This window comes from Pteropus alecto, unplaced genomic scaffold (genome assembly GCF_000325575.1).
Source record: "Pteropus alecto unplaced genomic scaffold, ASM32557v1 scaffold224, whole genome shotgun sequence".
Lineage (NCBI taxonomy): Eukaryota > Metazoa > Chordata > Mammalia > Chiroptera > Pteropodidae > Pteropus > Pteropus alecto.
The window spans coordinates 3578773-3596060 of record NW_006436289.1 but is presented as its reverse complement, the minus strand read 5'-3'; the positions used below and the strand labels follow the sequence as shown (position 1 = coordinate 3596060).

The 17288-nt window shown below is 40.5% G+C and overlaps 1 pseudogene; it reads right to left on the bottom strand.

The window, feature by feature from the left end:
* Positions 1-6388: 6388 nt before the first annotated feature.
* Positions 6389-6507, bottom strand: LOC112480464 (annotated as a pseudogene).
* Positions 6508-17288: the final 10781 nt, after the last annotated feature.

The following is a 17288-nucleotide window of genomic DNA, read 5'->3' as shown; positions in this document are numbered from 1 at the left end:
AAACACCAATAAGTTCTGGCAATGCACACACCTCCTACCAAGCAAAAAAAGTCTGCTTCCCTGTTATGACTTAGTCTCTTATGAGTCTGATTAGTGTGAATCAGTGACTAGAGAAGCTATGGGCAAATTAAGTGTCTGAACCTACAAGACTAGACACTGAATTAAGACACTGACACTCTCCGAGACTAATCTGAAATAGTCTCATGTTTTCCTCCCTGCCTTTATCCCCTAGGTCAGGGCGAATGACTTATCATAGTAGAGCAGGACTGGAGCTGGACCTTGGAGGGTGAGCAGAATGAACTCCAAGACCCACTGCGAAGCAAAAAAGCGAAACACTTCCCTACCAATGCTTTTTTGTTTCTTGCTTCCAGGCAATAAGTATAATCCATGAATTAAGGATAATTAGTGTCCTTTAGAAAATGCAATAGTAATTATAGACATTTAAGTGCACTTAGCGCATTGGAGAAGAATCAATTGTTTCACAGTTCACAGAGGGTCCTGCTGGCTGGAGGGCACACTCAGCACCATCAGTAACTCAATCATCCCTAGAAGTGTATGGGGCTTAAGGAAACCTGGATCCCGGGGACCATGCCGTACCCACAGTGGAGAATGCAATATTCAGCCTCCAATGTAATGCAAAACCCCACCAATTCATAGACTAGATGAGCTGGATGCCAAAGTCCCCTGGGGGAAACCTGTTCTCTCCCCTGCGTTTGGGCTCACAGGCACCTACTAAGTGCCAGGTACTAGGTACTAGGAATACAAACAGGAAATCATATGTACACAATCCCTGCCCTCCCAGATTATGGTCCGTTTGGCAAGGATGAACAATAAATCAAGCAAAACAATTCAGTGTGAAAAGTGTCATATAAGGAATGTGCATGGGTACGGTTTCTGGGAGAAAGTGACTCTGAACTTGAGACCTAGATGATGAACAGAGTAAGCAAAGCATATGTTGTTGGCAGAGAGTGGGGAAGGGGAAACCATATTCCAGGCAAAGCACAGCAATACCAGAGAGGAGAGAGAGCACTGGCTCATTGAAAAACTGAAAGAAGTTCCGTGTGGCTGGTGTGCAGGGTTTAGCTTCTGTGGGTTGTTTAGTCTACTGTGAAACTGAAAGAAGACATTTAGTTTCACCTAAACACTTTGCTCTCTGGACACATTTATTCCTGCCTAAAAAGGCTTTGATGATTCTCCATTTCTTATGGATTAATTCCAGACCCCTTAGCATGGCATCCAGGGTCTTTCTCAATGGTCTCACCCAACTCAATCCTTTACTCTCAGACTTCACTCATACACACCTGACTGACACTTGCATGTGTTTAGTAAATATTTGTTAAATGGAAGAATGATGGATTGCCTTTGGACTTCTATCTCAGCAGTTCATAAGCGTGCCTCCAGGCCTGCACGTTTGCATGTGTTGACCCATCTCCCTCAATCACACTGGCCCTCTGATCCACCAGGAAACTCTCATTTCCCTTTGCCGAGTGAGCTCAGAATTCCTCCTCTGAGACGCCTCTTCCCTTGGCAGAGCTGATAGATCCTCCTCTGGGTTCTCTGGGCTCTTTCTACATATAGTTTGTTCTTGTTCTTTGTGGTAGTGCATTCCATAAAGTCACCACAAATACTGGACCCTTGGGTAAATACAAGGTTAGCTTCCTGTGAGCCTCTGGTCACAACATCTTCATCAACTAACCAATATATAACCTTGTCTTACATGTGTTTCTATTTAAAGATACCTTAATTAATATATATTGTTGATTCATCAACGTTGAACTCAGACAGCCAACAACACAATAACTAACTCACGTCTAAACAGAGCTTACGTAACCCGTGTGTTTTCCCCATAAGGCACACTGCAGCCTTTTCGCACTTAAGAGCACCAGACAGCACCGCAGCACTATGCTTTGGGACCATTTTAAACAGCGAAATCACCAAGGAAAAGCACAAAAATGAGGAAAACATGGCACTAAGTAGACCATGAAAAGAACACTTATTTACAGTAGGAAAGCTGAAACCAGGAGGCAGAGAATTGTCTTGTTCAACCTCAGCTAAGAATGTGCTAGCACATGTCAGGCGACTCAAAGTTTTCACTACTCTGCGCGTGTTCAGGAATGGCCACAAACATACTGCAAATATTGATTTTGGGCTTACAAATAAATTTTAGTGAATAGGAAAATCTGTTACTGAACTTGAAAAACCAGTTTCTTGAGTCTCAATGTAATAAAAATGAACAGCGAATTCAGAATAAATTTTGAGCAGATAGAGTTTATGAGAGAGAGAGGTGGGGGGAGGGGTGAGCTTGTACGTAAGGGAGCATGAAGGAAAAAAAAGCATGCTCCTGAAGCCTTTTTGTGACCTGATTACATAGGTCATCAAAAAATGGGAAGGGGTTCAGGAACGAGAATGTGATTCCAGGTCCAGTCATGTCTGCCACTTAGTTATAGGTTTCAAGGTGGTCAAAGGACATTCTTTTCATGGTTAATGGTCCCTGCCCAGGTCCTGCAAAACAAAGCTTATGCAAACATGTTGGTTCATCTTTTGCAGTTTAAATAACAAGTCCTAAACTTGCAGACTTAAGATATTATCTGATTCTTCTTCAAAGGCTGTGGGGATTGAGTTAAACCTTGATTGAAATGTCAGCAAGGAAGGCAGGGGTCAGACCACAGTTAAAAATGAAAAATGAAGTCTCAGGATTAGACAAGATGGAGTTTCTTTCTTTTAGCTATTTTATACTAGTTCAAATCCACAAATATAAAATCCATAAATAATAAGAATCAGATATACTTTTATTATAGCATTTATTATTTTGAATCAAAGTAATTCCTTTGGGTTCCTCGACCTGGTTCTAATGTGTGTGGGAGGGGGGCATTCCCCACACCAACAACAGACAATGCTCTGAACACTAGGTGGGTGTCCTAGAATTCAACTCAATTCTGACACCACCCAGAGAGAGCATCAGATTCCTCAGGTTGAGGCCTCAGTCTTCCAAGACTGTCCCCACCCATCCACTTCAAATGCCAGTCGCAAGCTGGCTAGAAATCAGAGATTCCCACGACCCCCTCCTGGAGTTTGATTAATTTGCTAGAGCACCTCACAGAACTCAGAGAAACATTTTACTTGCTAAATTACCTGTTTATCATAAATAGGTGTAACTTGGAAGCCGCCAGACAGAAGAGATGCACAGGGCCAGGCATGAGGAACAGCTGCAGAGCTTCCATGCCCGCTCTGAGCCACGTCACTCTCCCTGAATCTCCAGGTGTTCGCTAACCTAGAAGAACTCTGAACCCTGCCCTTTTGGGTTTTTATGGAGGCTTCATTAGATAGGAATGATTGATTAAATCATTGGTCATTGGCGACTGAACTCAATCTTCAGCCCCTTTCCCCTCTCTGCAGGTGGGGGACAGGAAGACTGAAAGTTCCAAACCTCTAATCACAGAATTGGTTCTCCCTGAAAACAATGCTCCCTCTCCATCTTTAGGTTATGTAAGGGCTTTCCAAGAGTCATTTATTAACATGACAAAAGACACCTTTATCTTCTTGTCATAGGAAATTCTAAGGGTTTCAGGAGCTGTGGGCAAAGACCAAATATATGTGAGAAATATATTTTGGTCATCTGAATGACCAAATATATATTTCTTATAAATCACAATATCGTAGTAATTTATGTATCTCTTTCTTCCACTAGAGTCTAGTGACTGTACTGTGAACTTTGTGAGGAGTTAGCATATAGTAAGAAATAATAACATGGAGGTCTTATTATGAGGTTTTCCATATGAATTTTCTCATTCAGTTCTCACAAGAATTCTCTGAGTTGTGTACAATTATTCCCACTTTACAGATGAGGAAACCAAGTCTTATCGATGATAGTAACAGCGGTGCTATAGAGTAAGCAGTGGAGGCAGGATCTGCAAAACAGGCTGAGTCAGAAGCCCATGCTTAATTGCTGGCCTGTCCTGCCTGTGAATTTAAGCCCGTGTGGAGAGATGTTTGGAAAGGAAATACAAGCTCTTTAGCATAACTGGCTGGTCAGCCTCTGAGAGTGGCAGTAAATCCAGTTGGAGAGAGAGGAAAACTGGCTCTAGGAGGAAGCAGAGTTGATGGCAGGAGCTCTTGCAGGTGGTCTCCTGGAAGACTGAACTCACTTGCTGGTTTGAGAAGGCAAATGGTCAAGGCTATCATTTTCTGGAAAGAGGGTTTTCTGCTTATAAGTGAAACAAGAATGATATCTACTTAGCTATGGCAAGGCAATTGTCCAGATTGGACTATTTGCTTGAAGGCAGTGGTGTAGGCATTGCAGAAACCTAGGTGGAGACTGGACAGCACCCAGAGGGGACACAACCTCAGGGTATGAGGGTCTTTCAGGAAGCAGCCTGGCACCTGTTTATGTCAGAAGCGGTAAGATCATGCTTCAACCAGCCACGGTCTAGAAGGCCATGGATACAGCATTAGAGAAGCTGCTGTAGGGAAGACACCTCAGTGATCATCCCTCGACTTTCGCTAGGGTCAGAGTGGGGTGGTCAGACAAGGACAGAGCTCTAGCTCTTGAGTTATCTGCCGCTATCTGTCATTATCTGGCTGGCAGTGAGCCCAGGCTGCTGACCCTTGAGGAAATGGCCCAGGGAATGAAAGCGTATAAAGAGAAATGTCTCCTCGGGGACAAGGAATAGTTCTTCTGGCCAGAGAGGAGCTCCTTCCCTCTTTGAGGGAACTGAGACTCAAAGCCCTATTTGTGGCCTAGATATTCTGATTCTGAACATAACTGCACTTTGTTCTCCAAGAACACTATTGCATTCACATCAGGAGCTGCTCGCAGTCCTCATTTGAGGTCCTCCAGTGGCCATGGGAGACTGAGGGAACTGGCTCAGAATATCTGTGGCTGGAAGGAGACTCAGGAATGTCTCCAGTGAGAGCGATTTTCATACTTCAGAGCAAGTTGTCAGATGTTTCCAGGAAGGGAAAGGCCAAGATCTCTAGAGAAGGGACGACCGCTGCCTGTGCACAAATTCTCTTTCTGCCAGAGGGAGTCCTTGGCATTTGTCTCAATCCCCACATGGAAGATGAATAAAGAATCTGTTCCACATAGTTTTTCCCTCACGGCCCACCTGCCTGGCATTGCTTTGATGATATCACCTTGGAGAAGACCAACCTCCTGCAACTCACCAAGATTTCTAAAGCGACTGATCCTCTCCCAGGACCACTGTTCCCCTTCCTCTCTCATTCTGAGGAGCTGTCTAAGGAGAGTGAGTCTGAGCACAGCCCTAGCATTGTGGATGATGTCTTCACCCTTAACAAATTCTCCCTTGACCATAATCTATCTTATTCGGGTCTGATCTAATTTCTCCAAGGCCTTGGCTTATGGATCTGTGATCATTTGTACAATGAGAATGGATCTGGTCGATACAATGACGTGAATGAAATTCATCTCCATCAACCCCACACCGCCCAGTTCTCTTTCTTCTCTAGATCCTTCCTGCTCTTTCAGCAGCTGCTGACTGTGCCTCTTTTTCCTCTCACACAGGTTCCTTTCACTGTTATGGATACTCTACCTTTGGGACTTTCACTATTAGGAAACAGTGGGTGAATGTGTAACCTAAATAAAACCTGTGGCCAGCCTCCACCAATGTTACCTTAAAATAAAATTTTTAAAAATCTCACCCCCAAAACATCGAAAAGCAACATGGTTCTTTTCCAAGGCGTCCTGAGGCAGCAGTGTATTATATCGTACAACACGGATTAAGACTTCCTAAAAATTCCCTTTCTGAATTTCCTTCTGCAGCCCCATTCCTCACAACAGCAGATTTCTCTCCTTTTCTTCCCTCAAAACTTTTCTGCCTCAGGTACCCGGCTGTCATTTACACCTTATGATGCAGCCACCCTGCTGTTTGTTATTCTTTTTTCCTGCCTCCTGGAAATTCTTCCTTCTGTAGCCCAATTTCCTAGACTTTTTCGGTTTTGCATTTTCGCCCATTTTTCCACTTGTCACAATAAAAATCTAGTAGTAGAGCAACAGAAAGAAAACTTCTGAGGTGATAAGGAAGGCAAAATATCACAAATAAGAGGAATGGGTCCCACTAGTTGTGTTACCTGGCTATGATTTGTGTTACCTGGCTACAATGCTTGTTCTCTTGTGTGTGTGTTGGTGAGACACACGCAAAATGTTTTGTCCCACTCAAAGTCCATGGCTCTTTAGAACTGTGATGGTATTTCAGATAGGTGAGTGGAACAGAGATTTATTCTTAAGATAATCTTTTATTATTCTTAATAATCATCCACCGAGTGTGTTGCTTCTTTTCTTTTCTTTTCTCTTTTAGGTGAGGCAACCTTTGGTTGACCTCACAGATTGCAAAGTCTTTGTTATCTTACAATCCCTTTTTTTTTTTTTTAATGCCTACAGCACCTGGCTTTCCTAGGTGGTCTCCCATCCAAGTACTAACCAGGCCTGACCCTGCTTAGCTTCCAAGATCAGACGGGATCGGACTTGTTCAGAGTGGCATGGCCGTAAAGTACGTTGCTTCTAAAGCTTCAAGCTATTTTGCAAATGTGTGAGTTCCGAATCTGGCTCCCGACTGCTGTTCTAGCATTACCGCCACCTATGTGCCCACGTGTTTCCTCCACTCTAACCTTACTTGATTGTTAGCATCTTTTTCAAAGTATCGTACCATTTTATGTCAGAATGCCCTCATCCCTCTCTTCTCCATACTGTGCTCTCTACAGTAATTGCCAGCTACTACTCTGATTTCCCACTAGATTGTAAACTCCCGGGTCCTAACAAGGAATCTGACCGACAATGGGTTCTTAAAAATATTTCTCGTATGGATGAATGAATAAATAAATGAATGAAGAGTTATAAAAAGATTATGGTGTATTTCTAAGATTTGGTCCAAAATTTTAAAAATCATTATTATGAAAATTACTACTGAAAGTAAACAAGTACACTGACTTCTTTTTCAGTATAAGGATTTATGTCTGTTTTTAATTCTGGGGAATTCTGTTTATTATCTTGTAATATTTTCCCTCCTATTTTAACTATTCTCACCACTTGGAACACCAATTTTGCTCATCTTGGGGCTTTGCAGTCTATCTTCTATGATTTTATTTTTATTTGTCTATGTCTTATCTTATTTTATTGCATTCGGAGTGGTTCATTGTATATTTAGGAGAGACTATGCTATGCTGCACAACGATTAACTCAGAAAGCAGAAAAAAAGTTTATTTCTTGCCTATGCCACAATTTGAGGCAAGTAAGGGGGCTCTTCGAAGGAGTCTCTTCCAAGATACAACTTTCATCTTGTGGTGCTGCCATCATCATCATGTGGTCTTTGTGATCTCCAAGGAAGGAGATGATCATTCAGGTTGCTTTGTGGCCAGGCCTGAAAGTGATACATGGCACTTTCACTTACATTCCAATCACAGGATCATCATCTCACTGCAAGTACATCCAGGAAATATGGTTTTCTTATGTGCCCAGGAAGAGGAAATGGAATTGGTGAATACCTAGCAAATCTCTACCACATTTTATTTAGTTCTATTTTCGAATATACTGATTCTCTTTTACCTTATCTAGTCTATCATTTATTACATCTACTAAATTTTTTACTCAATTTTTAATTTTCAATCATTTTTCATTCTTTTTTAGATATGCCTTTTCCAATTTAATAACCTGTTGTCAGTTCGAGCATGCGATTTCTTCATTTATCTTTTTGAAGATTCTAAAACTCATTTTAAACACCTTGGCTAGTTGCACCATTATTTCTGTTTCCTTAGGTGTTATTTTTCCTATTTCTTGGGTCTGCCAATTAGCTTTGATTATTATGGATGTCATTATGTACTTTGGAACTTTTGTGTGAAAGCTGATTATGCATAGGCATTTTTTCCTATGCTTGCTCCTCCCTATTGAATGATTTTATTGTTGCCTCAGCCTGGCCCTCTGAGATGCACAGCTATAAACTGAATCTTTGTATAAAGATTTGTGCATTTTGATCAATTTTATATCTCTACTTGATCCAACATTTGATTGATTATATATAGTACTATTTTTGGAGCCATACGTAGGCCCAACTCCTGTTTTTATATAAGAACCACTGCTTCCTATCACTTTAAGCAGAAAGATTCTAAAATTTTAGTTGGAGCTATCTTAATCCCAGTTCACTGGTAGATACCTTAGGCTTGGTCCCAGGCTTCAGGCAGGAAGCTGGATTCTAATTCCCATCTGCTCCCAGGATGCTCTTAGACACTTTTCTCACTGAACGATTGAAGACCTGGCCTTCACACTTTCTAGCTGACCCCAGCTTTGATTGTACTGAATGCTTCAGTTCCTTTTTTGTAAAGCCTTCCCTTATCTTTCAAATAATTAAATGTGCCTTCTTCTTTGTTACCCAGTACACATTATATTATGGTTATTTGTAGGTTGCTCTGTCTTCTTAGCTAGATTGTAAGCACGTTGAGGGTAGAGATTATGCCCTACTTCTCTTGCTGTTCCAGTGCCCAGTGCAATGGCTGCATATTAGAGGTACTCGAAATTGGTGACATTGAATTTGAGATGTTTTAGCAACTCTTGAAAAATCCAATTTTTATCGTAGCCCGAAAATGAATCCCCAGTGATATAACATGATGTTTGTGGAAGATAATTTACAGACATAAACAAAAGGCATGTATCTGGACTCTGCAAATGATGTCCTGATCTGCCTGTTCATATGCTAACTTGTGCAAGGCCTTTTATTTGCTCTCATTTTGCTCTTTTGAAGACATAATTGCTTCTCGGTTCCATATTTCTACTGCTCATTACACTGTTCCATACCATTTCATTCTGAAAATAAAACAAAATAGGATATTTAAAATTAATGATGTGGGGCACAACTTTTTTGCTTTTTCTCTACCTCTAGGCAAAATTAGGAAATGGCTTGAATACCAGCCATTCCTTTTTATCAGAAGCATCTGGGTTTCATTAGAGTAAGAAAAACTGCTGATTACAAGGTGAGAGGCCTGAGACTTCCTTTACAAAAGATCACTGCGACGTTTGCCTATTCCTACCACCTCCTTCCTGACCCTGGCAGGCTTGTGGTGGTTACTTCTGTTTCAAAACAAGTTGAAGAGTCATCTTCATTGATTTTGAAATTTGGAGATTCCTAGTAGAAGGCTTTCTTCAACAGTTTCATTTTCAAAGATTCAGAAAATGAGCAGTTTCTTGGATGATACAAGATCCTGCGTGGCAGAGCTCTGTATCTTTTGCAACTGTTCTTGTTCTTGAAGAAACTATAGTATCAGTGGAGTCTACTGGTCACATTTTCTAACTTATAAGTGTAGTTGAAGTTTTGTCCTTTATTCTCCAAGCACCATAACTAAGTTAAGATGGAATTTGCAAAGACACAATGGAGCCATCATTGTAGGAGATGGAACATTCGATGAGACGTGTTACAAAAGTAGTAGTAATAATAATATTAGTATTTGGTTTTGATTATGACTTTATATGTCTGGCCTTTTGCTTATTTTATTTCATTTGGATATGCGTGCGAGCGTATTGGAGGAATATTATTAAAGATCTTTCTTAGGCTTGGTTCTCTCTTCCCTCCCATATGACTGATACAGGAAAATCTCACTTCCTACTCTGGTGATCCCTCTTTCTTTCAAAATTTGAGTAGGATTAGGGGAAACCATGGAATAGGCTTCCGAAACCACATGCTTATGTGTTATGGTACATATTAATTCTAAAACTGCAATTACTGAAAATGCAACTCAAATTGGCTTAAACATGAGGAGGAATTTATTGGTTCACATGCCTAAAAAGACTTGAAATACTAGGCTTCAGCCAAGGCTTTACCCAGGAGTTTGTGTTGACACGAGGACCCACCCAGTTGCACTTCGTTTCTCCTCTCTGCTTTCCACAGCATGTATTTCTCCTAGTGGCCACAAGATGGCTGCAGGTAGCTTTGAGGGCTAAGTACTTTCTCATTCACATCCAAAAGGAAATGTCCCTCAAGTCGTTTCTAAGAAGAGTGAAGTCGTTTTCCTGAGAATTTTCCAGAAAGTATATCTTTGATTGACTCGAATTAGGTCATATGTTCCTACCTAGTCGTGGTGATGGGGGAGGGTGGGACCTACAGCTTGTCTTAAATCTGTCAAAGTCCGTCCTTGGAATTGGGTGTGAAGTCAGCGCCCCTGCAGGCACCAGGTGTGTCAAGAAGGATGGACACCTAAGTGGTTATCAGGTTACTGAATCAGAGGGACCAGACGGCAAATGCTCCAAAAAGGCTTATTTCCTCAAAAGAAAACATCTTCACTTTCCTTTTTCTAGTCTTGGAGGGTTGGGACTTGGGGGCTCAGTACTGGGATGAGGCCCTGAGGAAAGGAAACACGGAGTAGGCCAGCATGTAGTCCAGCCCTGGGGTTGAAGAGACAAAAAGGCTCACCTGTGTCCTCCCAGCTTACCTGGTTAGAAGACCAGGTTTGAGAGCAAGACTACCTAACAAAGAGTGTACATCAGCTAGAATTCCTTATCTTTGTATGCGTTGGGAGTCGCATGGAATAGAAGCAGTAGAAAGCCGATATGCAGGTGGCATTACAGGAATCAGAGATTCGGGATGTTGGCCACCTTCCCACATTTTAGCACCACTAACTATGAAAGAGTCATCAGCAGACCAATATTAATACTTAACGGCTTTACGATAATAACTCAATCATTTAACTTTTCTGTTGTCATTTCTTCATCTGTTAAATGGGGATAATAGAATCATAATAACCTCCTTGTCTATTTTGTGAGGAAGAAAGAGGATCTGTTCTTTGTCTCATGTTTTAGTCTCAGCCCATAAAAGTGGGAACTACCACCCTCATCCATACCCCCTCTGGCCTCCCTCTCTTCCTCCTTAATAGCTCCTCCCAAAGGAAGGAGGAATTCCAAATTTGATTGGTCAGCCATCTATAATTCAGCAAGTTACACTAGGAGGCAGAGTTATGTGTGAAAGTGCTGAAGGTCAGTACTCATAATTGGCACAGCCCCCTGCTTCTCTTCCTTTCCCATTGCTGTGGGAACACCTAGACATCTTTCTCCATCACTTCTTGTAGCGAAATTGGTAAACAGAGCCCTTTGGAGATCTAGTCAGCTCTCTAGCCATAGGTCCCTCCAAGAGTACAGCTCTTAAATTTGGATATGAGTTTGGAGAGAGGAGCCCTCACTTTGATTTGGGCTCACTACTCCCAATTCAGCTTTTACATTAACATATTGGGTTCTCGTCCTGCTAGCTTTACTAACACTCCTAATCTTTCTTATGTGGTAATTCTTTGTGTTTGTGTGTGTGTGTGTGGGGCGGGGGCGCTCCTTTGGCAAGATCCCAGGTGAGAACATGGGGATGAGGGTGGAGGAAGGTGAAAAGGTAAAGATAGATACTGAGCCAATCCTGTCCCAGTAGCCTGCTGAGTTGTAGAGATGGAATGAAAATTAAATACATGAAAGTATCTGAGAAATTAAAACTGAATGCAAATTTAAAGTGATACCAGCCTCTTGATCGATAATGTGAGGAGTGATGCTCTCTCCTGGAAATGGGCCTTGTACAGATGTCAGTTCTGGAAAGGAGCATTCTGACACCAGACGCCAGAACCTTGACTGTTAGCTGAGATGTTTTCTCCTCTCAAATGTGGTTTGAATACAAATGTATAATGACATAAGATGTAGGCACTGCTCAGAAGTTGACTGATAGTCCCAACTTGGAGGAATAATTAGTAGTAGATCCTCTCTTTTTCCTCTTCTATGAGAAAACATATCTTCATGCTAAGTCTAAGGAAATTTACAACGTGCCTTGAATTTCAGAGTCTTCTGGGACTTTGTCTCTCTTCCAAGGGCTCTACTATCTTGAAAGATATCTTGTTTTAACTCTGCCTTTCTTTTGAGCTACTGCTCATTCTTCTTCTTTTCACTTCCCTTTACTATCCACCCATATATTTCTTAGCCCCAGAATAATTGTCATGTCCATGGCTGTAGTAAGTCGCTCTCTAATGTCACCAATGATGTCATAATCATATATTCAAATGGAAAGTTCTTCTTAGTTCTCATCCTCCTTGATGTTATTGTTTACCTTTCTTTCAAAATTATTTAATATTTCTTTCAAAATTATTTAATATTTCAGTAGCTTATTTTCTAAAGCACATCCACAATTTCACCACAGTGCAGCTATATATATATATGTGTGTGTCTATATATATATATAGTCTTCTAGTCTTTAGCCATGTTAATAATTTTTTACAGAGTTGGAAATGATATACAAAGAATTATTTCTTTCATTTAATATGATTTATGGACAGATCATACAAGAGTAGAGCTGGAGAAGGCCTACTAATAGGGTATATTCCCTATACTTTACTTTACAGATGAGAAAACTACAGTTTATTGGCCATGCCTGATGGAAAGCAGTGTCCAAGACAACCCATATCCAAATTCCAGCCAGCTCTCCACCTTGGCTATAGGACCCACAGAAGGGTTTCTCCAAATATGGAGAAAGCACCTGGGCATTTGTTAAAAATGTAGTTTCCAGGACCCTACCACATCACTGCATCACCCTCTCCAGGGATGGGACATATGTATTCGCAAGTTTTAACAAATACCTAGGTGCTTCTTAATTAAAATTTGAGAACCACGGTTTTGGAGAGCTTAAGTCATAGAAGACACAGACAAATGTTCAGTGCTACTAACTTGGGCTTCTGAGCTGGGTTAGGCCACTACAGACTGCCAAGACCACAGCCTGGATGAACAGCCGTGTCCTCATCTAAGCAGAAAACACTCTCAGGCCTGTCCTACCAAAACCAAACCAGCAGAAACAGATGTGTTTGTTCATGTGACTTTTTATTAGTAAGTCATATTGTTTGGGGATTTTGAGAAAAGAGAACGAAGAAATAGCCTAAGAGAGTTTTGAGATAGCTATTAACACTATCTGAGAAACACATTAACCCAATTCGGTTGTATTAAAAATCACTATTCCTCCTGACATATATGCCCTATACCTTGTAGGGCATACAAGTTGCATGCTTACTACAGTTACTGCCATCTATTGCTTCATTTTGGCCATGACCTTTATTAGACCTTTCTTTGGGTGTATTTTGTATGTGTGTTTGATTAGGGGAGGGTGTAGATGTTAGAGAGAGAGGTGGGAGAAGGGGTGGCAGTAAAGTTTGAGCACTCCTATAAATTAGACTGGTGTTTTACGAACTGCTGGTTGTGATATATTAGTGGGTTTGAAATCAATTTAGTGACCAGCATTTCTAAATGGAGCGGAAAGGAATGAAATAGAGAGTAGAAAAGAATAAAATAGTCCACCATGTGTCACCAGTAGTAAAGAGGTGTGTGTGTGTGTGTGTGTGTGTGTGTGTGTGTGTGTGTGTGTGTGCTTATAGTAAATCAGAATGTAAAATTTCTTAATTTTGATAGTGGTCAAAATATTTGAAAGAAGTTGGGTTGGGAGGAAAAATACACACTGTTAGAAGACTAATAAAGTTTAAAAAGTTTGAATCCTTTAAGTCAAAGGTTACTTTATATCAGTCCTCTTGACTGCCAATCCAGGGCTTTTTTCCCCCTAACATTTCAATGCAGCATACACTTCCCTTTGCATACTAAGTCCTCATGTGCTTTCATTTCTAATGAGTGACTATTAGATTCATACAACATTATTTGTTTTATCATTTCCCTACTGTTGAGTATTCCATTTTAGCTATTATAAATAATTCTGCTATAAGTATTTTTATAATTATAGGTTTGTTCTTCTTATGAGTCACTTATATGAGATACATTTTCTGCTCTGATCATTTTTATAGCTCTTACTCAAACAAAAAACAACCGATTTATACTTCTACCAGCAACCATTTCCCACCAGTCTCACTGGTACTGAATTTTATCATTTATCCTTATACTTGCTTATCAAATATGTGTTAAATGACCCCTTATAATTGGTTTCATTTGGATTTCTTTAATTACTTTTGAAGTCTAGTGTTTCAAACGTTGGTTTATGTCAGCTTTTCCGCTGTGTGGACTGCCTACGTGTGTCCTGGACTCTGTCTCCATTGGGAACCTGGTTTGAATGATTCAATATATTTTAGCCATTAAATTTTAAACAAGCAGCCATATTTATAGCAAACATTTTTCTTAGTGTTAGAGTTCTTTTTGTTTTGGTTTTGTGGAATTTTATTATTTCATGGCTTTACATTTTTATATAATTCTATCATTATTTTTTACTTTGAATGTCTTCCATGTTTTAAATCATATAAAGAAATGATCTCCTAATTGTTAAAAAAAGCATTCTATTTCATTTTTTATAATACAATTTTTAATTCCGATACATATGCACAAAATGAAAAATCCCTCACTTTTATAGAATGTGAGGGTGTAAGTCAAGAACAGATTTGTTATAAGCCTTTTTGCTTGTCTAAATTGGTCTTCCTCAATGAGTGATCCTAGACCAGCAGCATCACATCACCTAGGAAATTATTAGAAATGTAAATTCTCATGCCCTATTCCATACTTACTGAATCAGAAGCTCTGGAGATGAGCCCTCCCTCACCTCCCCCAGTAATCTATGTTTTAATAAGCCCTCCAAGTGATTCTGATACATGCTCAAGTTTGAGACCCACTGTTCTAAATCAATGCTAAAGCATTTTTATTTGGGTACAAACTCAGGCACAGTTACACTTGCTTCTAATTTTTAATTAATTGGTAGTAGAAATCATCTGCCTTTACTAGGCAATTCCCATGGAGCCCACAGAGCATCATTTACTCCGTTTATCAAAATGTTTAACTACAAGGTCCCCTCTATTCCCACCCCTTATTAGGATAACCAATTATATGCCTAGGCTTACAATTTGCAGTTGTGCTTATAACCACCCTCCACTCAGCAACCCCCTGCTACTTTATACTGTTTAAGGTTTGCATATTATTCCAGTTACCCTCCTGGGTTATTAGCTTTGAGATATTATGTGTATTTGTGTCTTTGCATATGGAAAATTTCTCAGCTATGCTTTCTGATTTTTTCCCACTCTCCTGGGTCTTTGCCTAGTGGTGTCATTGCTGATCTTTCCCCTTATCCCAAGGTCAGTTTTCAAGCACCCTTCAATAATAAATATAAGACTGGCAAAAGATAACATTCTTAAAACATTATTTTAAAATGTCAGAGAAAATTTCAGAATTTTTCAGGAAAAAAAAGGAAATATCAATGTTGCTAACCTGATGCAATGGAAAGAGCTTTACCCGAAGAGAGACTATGGGAACCAGCAACCACCTTAAGAATGTCCCACAGTGCATCACCAGCATTGACTGGGAGAGTGTGGAGATTTCTCAGAACTGCCTTGCTGGGCACAGAGTGTTTAAAATGTTTAAACAGACTTGGTTCTTAGGTGGGACAAGCATACTCTCATATTTCATACCTCAAGCAACCAATGAAGTTAAGTTGTAAATATCTCAGTGATTTTCACAGCTATGGTCCAGGCCTTTATCAAATCTTTTCCCAACTTGCTGTCCTTCTAATCCCCTCAAAAGCAATGGCTCAGACTCCACCAAAGACTTTCCCATGCCAGACATCCTCAGGCTAGATCTCATTTTCATATGGTCCCTTGGGACCACACAAGAAGTTTCAGGTGTCTGCTCAGGAGAGTTCCAGGTGACTGCAGATATGTATCACCATATCAGGGCCATACATACCTATATGAAAGCATTAAAAAATTTAGGTGTTCTGTAGTCTATGCACCTGAAAAACAGGATACGATGGAGAAAGCCAACTCCATGGGCAGGTTGCGATCTTTATTAGATAATTAGAGAAGTGAGAACTGAGCCACTGCACTCACAAGTCCTCATATCACTTGTGTTGGCTTCAGGGTAATCTTAACTCTCAAAACACTTTAAGATAATTTAGTACGATTTCCTGTCCTGATACAGGTACAAATCATGAAGACCTATGATTTTGGAGGAAAGTGAAGAAACAGGTAATTTTATGTTTGAGACATAGCAACCCCCTCTTGAGGGGTTACTTAGGACTTCTGGCCTTTACCTGGTCTGAGGGCTCCACGTGGGAGAACTTAGTAACTTGTAACCCAGCAATCCAGGTAACCGAAGCTACTAATTTTGGGCTGCTGACCCAGCAGCTTAGAAAATATCACCTGCAGAGTGCAGTTCTGAGACAGATACAAGAGGGTTCTGAGATTTCTGAAGGATGAACAAGTTCAGAACCCAGAGCATGATAGCTCCCTTCTTAACTGGCACCACAGACAGGCCTTCTCTGACCCTCCCCCACAAAATTAGAAATTTGGACATTCACATGATGTTTCTTACATACCACAGAATATAAATTTATTAACTAAAAGTGGTGACTAACTCTTCTAGTGACTGGAAGTGACTTCTTTCCAAGGAACTCACTTATAGTACTGAGTACCATTGTGCAGAAGAAGAAAGATGGCCGTAGTCAGGCTCCCTCCCGACACCCTTAGCAGCTAACTTCCGAGAGCAGCGGAAGTGACTCAGCACATCTCCCCTTATGTACCCATGTGTCTGGTACACATGCGTGGGCTTCCATTATCTGGCAGTGTGACACTATTGTTTAATCTGTATATAAAAGTTGTTCCTGCCTTGTGAAGTGAGCTGTGCCCTTGCTGGAATAAAGAGCTACGTTGCAGTTGCCTATGGTTCCCCGCATTTTCTTCCAGTTGCCTGAACCTTGTATTCTTACTTCAGAACCTCTAATCTGCAGTAACACAACCATATCAATGGTCAAAGTCTGCCTGATGGGCAAATAATCAGAATTTACAGTCTGAAAGGTTTTGAGGGGTTTCATTCAGACCAGAAGAGCCTACTGAAACCATTCCTACTCTGCGGAGAGGAGAGTAATGGGAAAATCTGTGTCCACCAGGTGTGGTCACTTCTCTCTCCTTTGAAATCTATTAGATAAACACTAATGTGTTCTTACTATTCGGTTCCTTTCTTACAAAAGCCAGCTACATTATTTCAATAATAATGGAACGATTTCAATAATGATGAAATATTAATTGATTGGAAAATGATCCTTATACTATTAATAGTTTCGCTCAGTTTATCCACTCATTTAGCAAATATTTATTGAGCTGCTTCTATGTATTAGGTACTCTTCTACGCACTGAGGATATGGTTATGGAAAAGATAAGAAAGATTCCTGCACTCATGGAGCTTCTATTTTGTCCTCTACATTTCCCAGGATACACACTGTTTGCTTTAATTAGATCTGGGTTTTCGCCAGGACATCACAGAATAATGTTAGATATCACTTTTTGAGTGTGACTATCCCAAA